Source organism: Prionailurus viverrinus, chromosome A2, assembly GCF_022837055.1.
Source record: "Prionailurus viverrinus isolate Anna chromosome A2, UM_Priviv_1.0, whole genome shotgun sequence".
NCBI lineage: Eukaryota > Metazoa > Chordata > Mammalia > Carnivora > Felidae > Prionailurus > Prionailurus viverrinus.
In genome coordinates this window covers 36,176,769-36,190,337 of record NC_062562.1, presented here as the reverse complement: position 1 = coordinate 36,190,337, position 13,569 = coordinate 36,176,769, and positions in this window count along the sequence as shown.

Below are 13,569 nucleotides of genomic sequence, written 5' to 3'. Positions count from 1 at the left end.
ATCAATCTATGTGATACATCACATTAATAAAGAGTAAGAACCACATAATCCTCTCAATAGATGGAGAGAATGCATCTGACAAAATACATCATCCTCTCTTGATAAGATCCCTCAAGAAAGGAGGAATAGAAGAATCATACCTCAAGATCATAAAAGCTAGATACAAAAGACCCACTTCTAATATCATCCTCAATGGGGAAAAATTGAGACTTTTCCTCTTAAGGTCAGGAACATGACAAGGATGTCCATGCTTACCATTGTTATTCAGCATAGTGTTGGAAGTCCTAGCCTCAGCAATCACACAACACAAGGAAATAAAAGGCATCCAAATCGGCAAGGAGGAAGTCAAAATTTCAGTCTTTGCAGTCGATACGATACTCTATGTGGAAAATCCAAAAGATTCCACAAAACAAAACAAAAAACTGCTAGAACTGATCCATGAATTCAGCAAAGTCGCAGGATATAAAGTCAATGCACAGAAATCGGTTGGATTTTTATACACCAATAATGAAGCAGCAGAAAATCAAGGAATCAACTCCATTTACAATTGCACCAAAACCCATAAAATATCTTGGGATAAACCTAACCGAAGGGGTAAAAATTCGATACAGTGAAAACTATAGAAAGCTTATGAAAGAAATTGGAGAAGACACCAAAAGATGGAAAAATATTCCAAGCTCATGGATTGGAAGAACAAATATTGTTAAGGTGTTAGTACTACCCAAAGAAATCTACATACTCAGTGTAATCCCTATCAAAATAACTCCAGCATTCTTCACAGAGCTACAACAAAAAAACTCTAAAATTTGTATGGAACCAGAAGAGACCCCAAATAGCCAAAGCAATCCTGAAAAAGAAAACCAAGAGTGGAGGTACCACAAGTCCGGACTTCAAGATGTGTCACAAAGCTGTAATCATCAAGACAGTATGGTACTGGCACAAAAGCAGACACATAGATCAACTGAACAGAATAGAGAACCCAGAAATGGACCCACAAACGTATGGCCAACTAATCTTTGGCAAAACAGGAAAGAATATCCAATGGAAAAAAGACAGTCTCTTCAGCAAATGGTGTTGGGAAAACTAGACAGCGACATGCAAATATGAAAGTGGACCACTTTCTTACACCATACACAAAAGCAAACTCAGAATGGATGAAAGACCTAAATGCAACGCGGGAAGCCATCAAAATCCTAGAGGAGAAAGCAGGCAAAAACCTCTTTGATCTCGGCCACAGCAACTTCTAACTTGACGTCTCTGGAGGCAAGGAAAGTAAAAGCAAAAATGAACTATTGGGACTTCAACAAGATGAAAAGCTTAACTGACTGAGCCACCCAGATGCCCCTCCACTGAGCAATTTTAATGGCTTTTCTTTAAACAGAAGGTTGAAACAAAGTTCAGTCTTATACCAAAAAAAGCCTCATGAATCTGTTCATGATTATTACTTTTTACTCCAAATTGTCTTTAATGAAAACTCTGCTCCTCCTTAAGATCTATGTTTATTAATGTGCTAGTCTGGGATCTTTCCCTTTTAGTTAAAAGAACCAAGAATGGAATGGGAAATTATGCCCACTCCAGGTTTAATTAACCTGGAAAACCACTTTGCTCAGACCCTAGATGAGTCATCTAGTGGAAAGACTGTTAAATTTTCAATTCTCGGGGCGCCTGGGTGGCGCAGTCGGTTAAGCGTCCGACTTCAGCCAGGTCATGATCTCGCGGTCCGTGAGTTCGAGCCCCGCGTCAGGCTCTGGGCTGATGGCTCAGAGCCTGGAGCCTGTTTCCGATTCTGTGTGTCTCCCTCTCTCTCTGCCCCTCCCCCGTTCATGCTCTGTCTCTCTCTGTCCCAAAAATAAATTAAAAAAACGTTGAAAAAAAAAAAAAATTAAAAAAAAAAAAATTTTCAATTCTCAACTCCAGCAAATAAAGCCCCCCCCCCCCCCAAAACTAGAAGCCTAGTTCCTGCTGTGACTGAAAGAACTAGGATATTGGGGGAAAAAAGATGGTTATAAGTTTAAGAGCTTCAAGGCCCTCCAGCCCTCTTGCCAACCTTTTCAATGTCCTCCCAATTCCCAATGATGGGATTCCAAGGAACAACGGAGCCCTTCCCAACCCTCACTCTTAATCTCTTTGGAGAAACTACTCTCCAGATTGGGAATGAATATATCTCTGTCTTTACTGAAGCTGGAACTAACCCCAGTGCTATAAAGCAGCCCTGGCCTTGGAGTACAAAAACAGTTCAATTAGTGGGGATCTATTAGATCTCAACAGGTTCCTATCTCTGAACCTACTCCCTTTGGTCCAGGCCCTTTGAGAGATATACACCGTATTCTCCTTAGTTCTTCGACCCCTATTCATTAACTCGACTGAGATTTCTTAGAAAAATATCATGCTGGAATTTCTCTTGTACAAAAGGGAAAAATAATTCTAGAATTTGACAACAGTAACCAAAATAGCAAAAAGGGGAAACAAATGATCCTTTGGCACCTTTTCTGTGCCGTGTCTATGCTGGCACTATAGCTGAGTCTGGAGGTACTGATCATTTATTCCTACTGGATCAGCTACCATCCTCTTTATGGGCAAAATCTTCAACTGATCTTGGCAGAATCCACAGTGTACCTCCCGTCAAGATTCAAATCGATCCTGCAAAACTTCTCCCCAGAATTAATCAAAATCCTATTAATTAAGAAGGCCTTCAAGGCATCAACACCCTAATAGAATGTTACAAGGCTCGTGGCCTCATTATCCCCTGCAGTAGTCCATGTAACACCTCTATTACACCTGTGAGAAAACCCAACTGCTGAGGATAGTACTTTGTCCAAGACCTCCGAGAAATAAATAGCACTGTTATCCCTCGATATACCCTTCTTCCCAAACCTCACACTCTACCAACATCCACTCCCACTGAAAGCAAAGTTTTCACTGTCCTTGACCTATGTGCTGTAGTTTTTAGCACTCCAGTTGATATGGACAGCCAGTATGTTTTTGCCTTCACTTGCAGGCAATGACAATACATCTGGACTGTAACCTCCCTGGGTTTCACAGAGTGCTTCGTGTTTCCCACACACCTGAAAGGCTGATTTGGATGATGGAAAGTGTTCTGTAGGCTCTACTTTGTTACAGTGTGTCTATGATTTGCTTCTCTGTTCCCCTCCTCATGCCTCTTCACAGGAAGACAGCATCCATCTGTGAAAACTTTTGGCTTTAAAAGGCCTATGAAGACTCCAAAGAAAAACTGCAGTTTGCTCAAACTCCGGTTAGGCATTTAGCTCACGTATTGTCAGAACAAGGCCAATATCTAGATCCAGGCAGACTCAAAGCATCCTCAATCTCCCACAACCTAAAATTACAAGGCTTTTACAAGGCTTTCTTGGACTGGCTGTCTACTGTCAAAACTGGATTCCAATCTTCTCTCTTGAGGCTCAGCTTCTATATGCTTTACTAAAAAAAATGAGAATCCTAACCCTACTATTCGGAAAGAGTAGGGGGATGACACAGCCTCGGAAACTTTATACCTTTAATTTATGTTATATGGGCCATTATGTATACAAGAGAACCTGGTCCTTACGATCACCTTGCATGTCCTACCCCCTGGACCGTCCTTCATCATCAGTCATGGGCTATGAGCCACCCCCCACTCTCCACCGACTCCATTTGGTAAGATGACCTGAACTGGATGAGGGACTTGTAAAGAATATTCATCTTCTTCATGAAAGACTTGGTGGGAATGATGTAGGGATGCTTGTGAGGGCTTGGCAATTCAACTGCAAACCTGCCTGAGGACAGTGTCACATATCTCAAGTTTCTCAGGACATAGTGTACAACGGGCTGTGTCATTTCCCTGTAATGAGGTCAGCTGTAGGTTTCTCTTGTCTACAAGAAAGAGGATTTTTACACAAAGGCAGACGTATTGGGAGCACTGGTGCCTATCTTACAGACACAATGTTTTGAGCTCTGTGAAAGATGATATGTACCCCTAAGTGTAGGTGCCTCAGATGTCCCATCTGAAAGGGGGCACATGCATTATATGACACAGACCTTGTGGTCACCATAGTGGAAGTACCATTGAAGGATCCAGTGCAAAAATGGGGGAAACTTGAATCATGCAGGAATAGAAGGGAAGTTGAGCACAGTAAGCCGAGTTTGAGGAGGTGCAGAGGTGAGGGTGCTGGGATCAGTGAGATGCAGTTGGAGGCCATTCCTGGCCACAGCCTGAGCAGGGAGCATGAGGTCCACACGGAGCTGCTATGTGGGATCACTCTCAGTGCACAATGCAGTGTTTATCTCCAAAACGTCAGTGCTGCCAAAGTGCACCTAGGCAATCATCTAAATGGATTGTTTTCTCCCTGGGTTTTCTAAAGGCTCTGGATATTTGTGGGAAAAAAATGCCCGGCAGATATGGGAAGTTTAACGTGGTCTTACAGAAATGCTTGTCTAAGTTCATATCCCTCAGTGAAACTAAAAGTGAAGAAAGGACCTAGGTCAGCTGAGTGCCTGAACTGGCTTTCAGCCTGAGTCAGACTCCAGTGGGTCAACCTACAATTCAGGGTTGGCCAAGATGCCACCCCTGCTGGACCCCTCTCATCACCCTGACTACAGCTTTCCATCTCCTCACACTTCTCTCACAATATCCCAAGGTTTTTCCTGCGTTCCTGCTGTCTCAGCCCTAATACCAGTTCTCAGTGGGACCTACACAGAGCCTCAGCTTTGTTTTCTGTGAAACAGGGGTAATATTTGTTTCTAAGGACATTATGAAAAGAAGACACTGAATACAGAATGCATCTGCAAAATGTCTGGGAAGTGTCCACTCACCCTTCTCACAGTTTCAATTAAGATATCTCCACACAATGATCATCAAAAAAAGACGGTCACGGAAGTTCATTAAACTAAGACTGTTAACACCTCAGCCCAGGGATTGGGAATCACTGTTTTAAACAATAAGACAAAGACAGGCTTTTTCTATTAAAACTCAGGACCTATCAGACAAAGAAAGAAAAGATAATTACGAGAATGTGTATATTCATAGATCTACATCTGAGGTGTGAAGACAGTCATATTCCATTACGTATAGACTCACAGATGCAGCCACACACTAATGTGTTCATCTGAGGTCACAGATAAACTACAGAAGACAGAATGCATGTAGGAAAACATAAAACCCTAGGGAAATAACCCCAAATCTCATAAATCTCACTGCCTTGTATGACAACTATTTTGAAATTTGAAGAGGACTGTGTGAGGTGACAAACTATGGTGATTATATATTTTAAAAAGGTGTGAGATCTGCTTGAATGCTTTCCCTGCCCACCCTTCGCCCTCTACCTTGTCCTACTTAGTATCTCCTAATACACCTTGCACCGTTCTCTGTTTCAGTGTCTGCTTCTAGCAGGACTTACTGTCACTCCCCATCGAGTACACACAGTGCGGTTCCTATACACACAGATAACAAACTAGCAGAAATTGCAGTGACAGAGGATAGTAACAAGCTCACCTTTTGTGCAGGGGAGCCTGAGAGAGTTTTCTGGGGTGGTGGTAACTTCCTGTATCTAGACTTATGGGGTGCTTGTGCTCATGTATTTTAGAAATATTCACTGACTCCCTGGTCAGATAGACAAGTATCTGTCCCTAGCATATGGCTGATTTCTAATGGTAAGGTATGGTAGGGTAAGGATGAGGGACGAGCAGTGACTGTGGGAGAGGAGTGAGGAGGCCACACATGGAGTCAGACCCTCGCCCAGGATGCCAGGTCTCCACAGACAGCAACCTTGTGTAGGAGGGCTCTGAGGAGCACAGATTTCTTGATCAGTCCTGTAAACTCCATAATCCTCCTCCAGATTTCTCACTGAGGGATGGACAGGGCAGAGGCCAGCAGCTGGAGGATGCCCTGATCATGGCTGGAGTGAAGCAGTGGACCTGGGGGATTTGGTCAGAGAAAGGGACAGGCAGAAGGTAGGGACAGGGAGTTTGAGAGACAAAGGGAAGAGAAGGGAATGTTTTCTACTGACTTCACCCACATTTCTGTGTGAACAAAAGGAGATTCTTGTCTCCAAGGGTAGGGAAGAGGGCTGGCAAAAAGAGAGAGTGACATTCTCAGTTCAAGTGTCCAGGGTATCTGCCTTGCTCTTGAATACCTAACACAGGAAGTCCATGCTTTCTGTCATAAGTGGAACTGCAGCTCATACCATTTGGTGAAAATTGAAGCAATTATGAAGCCCTCATCATTAAAGCACTGCAACAAGATTATGTGAACATAATACACAATAGAAGAGATACAATAGAAGATAAAGTCCAAAGGCTGACAGACTGCAATACTTATGGGAATATAGACTATCAGAAAAGAAGGTACCCCAAGGTAGACATTCAGACACCTGGGCAATATCTGAAACATTAGCGTTAGACACAAAGAGATCGTGATGTAAGGTTTAGGGAGAAACCATATGATTTCATGTTGCTGTACCCATGAGATCAAGTCTCATCAAATTATACCCTTTAACTTGAGGCTATTCGTTATATGTAACTTATACCTCATTAAAGAGAGTTTCAAAACATAAAATACTAGGAGAAAATGTGGGAAAGTTCCTTTCTAATCCTGAAGTGCATGGGTAATAGGAGTCTGTCCGCCCATGTCTCAAAAATCCAAAATAATAAGACATTTAAAAAATTAATAATTGCAGAGTAAGAGGACCCTGAGTTCGCCCTGTCCCATGTTTTCAACTACATAACATCCACATCCGAGCCCATGAACCAGAGAGTGATGCAAAGACTGGCAGAACAAACTCTACACCTAAACTGAGAGAAGCTGCATCTGAAAGGTTAGGAAGGTCAGAAAGGTGGAGGGCGGCTGCCTGCAGGGAGGGCAGAGAAAGTGAGCCCTCACACCAGGGAGCTCACACAGGGAAGACTAATCCTCATAACATTTGGCTTTAAAACCCAGAGGGGCTGAATTCCCTTGAGTTTGGATCCTGGAGCTTTGGAGGTCAGCTGACCCAGCACTGGGTGATCCAGGAGGGTGAGTGGTAGCCAGGTCCCTGCCTGTGTGGAGAAGAGGCAATGTAAACATGGCAGTTTACGCAATGCAGAGGCAACAGGAGACAGAACTGTTCGTGCTGATTTCTGAGTGCGTTGGGGGACTTCAACAATGAGGGAGGTCACACGCATCATTTTTATCCCGCACCCCCGCAAAACAAGCACAGAGGCACCTACCATGGGGTGAGGCTGCACAGACACTTGCTGCCTAACCCATTAGCAGTGGGCCAGTCCCAAGGGTTCACTGGGGGACTCACCCACACCAAGCCTGCTGGTCTCAGAGCAAACTTTGTTAAAACCACACAGGCACCCTGTGTGGCCAGCTGCATGCACAGCTGCCAAAGCATGCTGTGCACATCTGCACTACACCCAGGTGTGCACCCCCCACCACCCTCATCTGTTTCACCTAGCCACATGCCCCCAGCCACTGATGCACTCCATGCAGAGCCTCAAGCCCCTGGCTGCCCTGGTCCATGGCCCCCAGCCACCAAAGGACATCAGGAAACCTGGCATAGGACTAGTAGCCCTGTGCAATTTTGCTAACACTCCTGCCCTGCTCCCAAGTTACCCAGCGGGCATATCACCCCACAGCTGGCCTGCCTGGGTCCCACTAATACCACTAAGAGCAAGCACAGCCCACAATAGGCACACAATCAGTGCAGACACCTACAATGAAAGGAAAAGTAACCCAGACACTACAGCAGGGAGTGAGTGATAGCCCTAAGATATTCTCCTGAAGGTCCAAGTCCTGTAAATAGAGACGTGCACTGCTGAGGATTCCAGGACCTCTTATTCATAAATTCATTAGTTTCAAGAGCATAAGGCACAGCTGACTTTCTTAACACAGAGAAACAGAGCCAGAGAGACAGACAAAATAGGGACAAAGAGCTGTTTATCCACAATGAAAGACCTCGTCAAAGCCACAGCCAGAGATCTAAGCCAAAGTGATATAAGTAACATACTTGATACAGAATTTAAAGCAATGATCATAAGGATATTCATTGGAGTTGCAAAATGAGTAGAAGAGTGAGACCCCTGACACAGAGATAAGGAATAACACAGTAGACAGTGAGGATACAATATATGAGAAACATGCTCGCTGGAATGAACAGAGGGACGGAAGAAGCAGAGGAACAAACTAGTGACCTCGAAGACTGAGTAATGGAAATTAATCAGACTGAACCAAACAGAGAGAACAGAATTCTGCAACATGAGATGAGACTAAGGGAACTCAGTGATTACAGAAAACATAATAATATTAATATTATAGGAGTCCCAGAAGAAAGAGAAAAGGGGGCAGAAAATTAATTGGAGAAAATAATAGCTGAAAACTTCCCTAATTGGGGGAGGGAAACAAACATCCAGATCCAAGAGACTAGAGAACTCCCATTAAAATCAACAAAAGCAGTCCAACACCCAGACATATAGTAAGCAAACTTGCAAATTACAGTGATAATAAAGAAAAACTCTTAAAACCATCAAGACAAAAGAAGTCCTTAACTTACAAGACAAAAGAAGTCCTTACAAGACCCATAAGGCTAGCAACAGATTTCTGAACAGAAACCTGGCAAGCCAGAAGGGAGTGACAGGACATATTCAAAGTGCTGATTGGAAAAAGCAGCAGCCAAGAATACTCTATCCAGCAAGGCTATCATTCAGAATGGAAGGAGACACAGTTTCCCAAACAAAAACTAAAGGAGTTTGTACCACTATACCAGTCCTTCAAGAAATATTAAGAGGGACTCTGAGTGCAAAGGAGAGACCAAAAGTGACAGTATAGAGGTACAAGACACAAATCAAGTAAAAAATGAATATTTCTGTAAAAAATCAGTTAAGGAACTCAGAAAAAATGGATTTGAAATATAGTAACATTTACCAAAAACCTAGGGAAGAGAAAAAAATGGGTCCAAAGGTAAAAGACCATCAACTTAATACAATCTGTTAAATGCAGAAGAGATTACATAAAAACCTAACAGTAACCATATATCAAGAAACAGTCGTAAATATGCAAAGAATAAAGAGAAACAAATGAAAATGGATCACTAAAGTAAATCAGCAAAACATGAAAGAAAGACAAGAAAGGATCAGAGAAACTCATGAGAAACCACAACAAAACAGGCAACAAAATGTCAATACATACATACATATCAATCATTACTTTGAAGGTAAATGGAATGAATGCTCCAATCTAGAGATGTATGGTGTAAGAATGGATGAAAAAACAAAACAGGTTTATATGCCTACCAGTGACCCATTTTACACCTCAAGAATGATAGTGAGAAGATAGAAAAACAGCACATAAATGAATGTCAAAAGAAAGCTGAAGTAGCAATACTTGCATCAGAAAAAATACACTTAAAACAAAGTACATAATAAGAGACAGAGGAGGACACTATATAAGAGTAAAGAGTACAATCCAAAAAGAAGATATAAGAACTGTAAATATATCCCACAATTAATTGGGATTTATTCCCAAGCTGCAAGGGTGGTTCAATATTCACAAATCAATCAATGGGATACAATATCTCAACAGGAGAAAGGATAAGAACCATATGATTGGGGCACCTGGGTGGCTCAGTCATTTAACAGTCCGACACCAGCCTCAGGTCTTGACCTCATGATTCGTGAGTTCAAGCCCCGAGTTGGACTCTGTGCTGAAAGCTCAGATCCAAGAGCCTGCTTCAAATTCTGTGTCTCCCTCTCTCTGCCCCTCCCCTGCTCACACTCTCTCTCAAAATTAATAAACGTTAAAGAAAAGAACCATACAGCCATTTCAATACATGCAGAAGAAAGCATTTGACAAAGTACAACATCCATTCATGATTATAACCCCCTCAAGTAGGTTTACAGGGAACATACATTGATGTAATTAAGGTTATCCATGAAAACCCCTTAGTTAACATCATCCTTAATGGGGAAAATCTGAGAGCTTTTCCTCTAAGGTCAGGAACAAGACAAGGATGTTTATTCTCACCACTTTTAATAAACATAATACTGGAAGTCCAAGCAACAGCAACCAGACAAAAAAAATAGAATAAAACCAAACCAAATAAAATAAAATTAAAATTAAATAAAATCCAAATCTTGAAGAAGTAAAACTTTCACACTTTGTAGATTACATGACACTATATATAGAAACCCTAAAAAGTCCACCCAATAACTGCTAGAACTGACAAATGAATTCAGCAATGTCACAGGATACAAAATCATTGTAAAGAAATCTGTTGCATTTCTAGAACATAATGAAACAGTAGAAAGAGAAATTAAGAAAACAGTCCCATTTACAGTTGCACACCAAATAAGATATCTATGAATAAATCTAACCAAAGTGGTGAGCAACCTATACTCTGAAAACTATAAAACACTGATGAAAGAAATTCAAGATGACACAAAGAAATGGAAGGGTCCATGGACCCATTCCATGCTCATGGGTCAAAAGTACAAATATTGTGAAAATGTCTATACTTTCCAAAGCAATTGACACAATTAATGCAATCTCCATCAAAACACCAACAACATTTTTCTCTGAACCACAACAGTCCTAAAATTTGTATGGAACCACAAAAGACCCCAAACTTCAGAGTAAACATTCTTTATGTGAAGTGATAATTATGGATGGTATTATGCCTCTGGATCTTCTGCTCCAAAACACTTTAACTCTGGCCTAAGCATTTGAACAAACGTTAGACATATCCCAACCAAGGATCATTCTACAAAATACATTCTACAAAAGTACCCTCAAAACTTTGCAGATTATGAAAAATATGGAAAATCTAAAAATTGTCATGGCCAAGTGGAGCCAAAGGAGACAGGATGACAAAATGTAATGTACCAGCTGGGATGAGTCTGGAACAGAAATCTGAGTAAAAATATAAACTTTAGTTAATAATACCATATCTCTTTGGGATATTGATTGTGATAATGTACCAACTCATATGACATCAATAGAAAACAGTTTGATGTATGTAGACACTCAGTACTATCTTCCTAATTTTTTTTGTAATTAGAAACCCATTATGAATGAAAAGATTAGTAATCATGGTTTTATTTTTTCAACACATAATATTATACAACTAGTTCTAGTATTAGTTACTAGTGATTGACATTTACCTATTCTTATTGTTCTTACTATCTTTAATTTAAATAATAGCATTCATGTTACAGAAAACTGAATGCACAATGATATACAATTCATAGAAACATCTCCTTTACATATTTTAAGAACATATATATATGTGTGTGTGTATATATATATATGTGTGTGTATATATATATATATATATATATATACACACACACACACACACCACTGTATTACGTGGTATGTAAATTAACTGTTTTTCTTATCTTGAATGAGCATGTCATTGAATGGCTTTCCATAAAGGTGGTTATCCTAGATAATGAATGATACTCAGATTTTACAGGATGTACTTCACATCATGCCTGAACATTTAAAAAAAAAAAAATGTAAAAATGGCCAGATGATTCATTGTGACTGGCTCACTTATTCTAAAGAATCCTTGTTTTAATATTTTCTTTTTTTTTTTAACGTTTATTTATTTTTGAGACAGAGAGAGACAGAGCATGAACGGGGGAGGGGCAGAGAGAGAGGGAGACACAGAATCTGAAACAGGCTCCAGGCTCTGAGCTGTCAGCACAGAGCCCGACGCGGGGCTCGAACTCACAGACCGCGAGATCGTGACCTGAGCTGAAGTCGGACGCTTAACCAACTGTGCCACCCAGGCGCCCCATTGTTTTAATATTTTCATGCATATTTTTAGCAGGAATAAAACAGAATCAAATATTTCCAAATCAAAGAGATATTCAAAGACTGGAAGAACGATAGTGAGTTCAAGGGGTTTCAGAAGGAAAAGATGTGACCATGAAGTGGCAGTCACAGGCAAGCAGCTTTCTCTGAGCCACTTAAACAGGTTTGCATGAGTGGATGTCCATCACAGAATGTGACTTGCCAAAGGGTAAGACCCAGAAGTACAAGAGGGAAAGACAACGCTTTAGGAAGAGGTGACCTGGAAAGGGTGCTTCTGTGCCTAAGTGATGGCTCAGCAGCCTGGCTGGGCGTCCCTGGGTCAAAGATTTCAACAGGCCAGCAGTAACGTAGACTCACAAAGTTCTTAGTAACTTAGATCAAAGTAACTTAGACCCACAATGATCTTAGAGTCACAGAGTTGATCTTCATCTATGATTAGGAGATGGTCATAGTTCCACAGGATATGAAATTGGGCCAGCAGTAGATGGCTAAAATATTATTTAAGAGCATATTTTTAATAAAAAATGGATGTGTAAAAATTTGGGTTCGGAATTTTAAGAAAAATCACAGGCCCATCATGGAGTTACTTACATTAAGGCCCCATGTCACCAAACCTAGTTTCATTCCTGTAGGAATGTAACCTTTAACCAGTCAACAAAGAATTTCCTAGTCAGTGCTGGAAATTTAACTGACAGATCCCTGCCATTCCCCTCAGGGAGGCCATCTTGCCTAAATAAGGTATTCTGTGCCACTATTTTTTTTTCAGTTTATTTATTCTGAGAGAGACAGAAAGAGAGCACATGCAAGGGAGGGGCAGGGAGAGAGGGAGAAAGAGAATCCCATGACAATGAGGTCATGATCTGAGCCAGGATCAAGAGTCAGACACTTAAGCAAGCCATCCAGGCACCCCAAGAATGTGAATTTCAAAGGTTATCAGGCTTGGCTGGGACACAGCTCTGGGGGCACTGGCCTACTCCTGGAGAGAAGGCAGCAAACTACTTGCAGGCATATGGCATGGAAACAGTGGTCTGTACAACGCCTGGCACACACAGTGGGGAGATTATACACTCATCTTGGAGAGCATCCCTGTGAGGCAGTGTTCACAAAGAGGGGACAAAGGAACTGGGACAGAGGAGCTGGGTGACGCCATTTCCTTCCTCTGCCCCCCAGCATAAACACAGAGCCACCTGCTGGAAACAAGGCAATTCCCACACTGACTGCCTAACCTGCTTAGACCAAAGACCACACGCTGTGCTCTGGCAAGACTGGCCTTCCAGGTCAAGCTTGCCTCCATCCTAATGGAGCTGGCCCCTTCCCCAGAAGACTAGCAGAAGCCCCTGACCACACCACCTCTCTTGTCCAGACAGTTGTGCAGGGCTTCACTTCTAGTGGCAGTCGTTCCCAGTCTCATTTAACAAGCAGATCAGAGCAGACCTAGATAAAACTCACCATGTTCTGGCCAAGGACCATACATTGCCCATACAACTGGCCTGAAGAATAGTGCAGCCAGAACACAAAACAGTGCATGCAACACACACCACAGACACTCCCTGATGTGCCAGGCCCTGGACACTAGATGACATCCTCTTCATAAAGCCATTCATCTCACAGGCAGGTAACATAAGGAGCTTTTGTAACACAGAGAGGCAAATACTCAGCCAAAATGCCAAGACAAGAGGAATGCATCCCAAATCAAAGAACAAGATAAGGTCATGGCCAGAGAAATGGAAGGAACACTTCCAAATTCATTCTATGAGGCTGGCATGGCCTTGACTCCA